Source organism: Pristiophorus japonicus, unplaced genomic scaffold, assembly GCF_044704955.1.
Source record: "Pristiophorus japonicus isolate sPriJap1 unplaced genomic scaffold, sPriJap1.hap1 HAP1_SCAFFOLD_42, whole genome shotgun sequence".
NCBI lineage: Eukaryota > Metazoa > Chordata > Chondrichthyes > Pristiophoridae > Pristiophorus > Pristiophorus japonicus.
This window is the reverse complement of record NW_027254090.1, coordinates 2,806,714-2,807,582: the sequence shown is the minus strand read 5'-3', so window position 1 is coordinate 2,807,582 and position 869 is coordinate 2,806,714. Positions and strand designations below refer to the sequence as shown.

At 41.3% G+C, this 869-nt stretch overlaps 1 non-coding gene across 1 annotated transcript; it reads right to left on the bottom strand.

Moving 5' to 3' along the window:
• Positions 1-500: 500 nt before the first annotated feature.
• trnas-uga (transfer RNA serine (anticodon UGA)) lies at positions 501-583 on the bottom strand. The gene has a single exon. It is a non-coding gene; the product is annotated as a tRNA-Ser (tRNA).
• Between the last annotated feature and the right edge of the window lie 286 nt (positions 584-869).

The following is an 869-nucleotide window of genomic DNA, read 5'->3' as shown; positions in this document are numbered from 1 at the left end:
GGGTTCCGAATACTCCTTGCATTGCAGCACCGAGATTTCATGCTTGCCTTTCTATTACACTTTGACCCATTAGAATTTTGCTGTACATTATTCTGCTGCAAACTGCAGGGGCCACGTCGTTTAATGGATAAGCCATCTACGTTGATGCAAACACTGATGTTATCAGAAAATTGCAACGTCAAACGCTGCCTTGGTCATTTTGGCAAAACTTGTTCATCTTTAGAAAACCAAACCTCGTTCGCACTCATTAACTAAATGTGAGTTCCTCCCAAACAATGCACTTGACTTTATTAAAAGGCATTTTTTTATACTGTCTATATTGCTCACTGATTTTTGCAGATAGTGTCCAACAAACCAACAATTAATACCGATAAACTATTAATGTTTCCAGTTCGAACAACAGCTTCGCGTCAATCAGTGTAACAAAGGGCAGTGGAGGGAATTGTAATCAGATTCCAATGAGATCCCCGTGTGTCGATAAAAAAGAGCACTTGCAGAATCGCTGCGGGCAGGGTTCGAACCTGGGCAGGGAAATCCCCACTGGATTTCAACTCCAACGCCTTAACCACTCGGCCATAGCAGCTACACACTAGAGCTGCTTTAAAAGTCGAATCGTCGGTGCAATTTATCAGAGAGACCGCCTGCATGCTTGCCCAATTGGATCAACCAGACGATGTGAAAATGAAATCATCGAATCGCAGAATCTCGCAGCAAAGAAGGAAAAATTTCGGTTAGAACTGAAAGAATTTACATTTCGGGAAAAACTGAACAGTCTGGGGAGCTTCTTTCTCGAAAAACAAGTGAGATATATTTTTAAGATTATGAAGGTATTTGATCGAGTTGATGTGGAGAAAATGTTTGCTATTGTG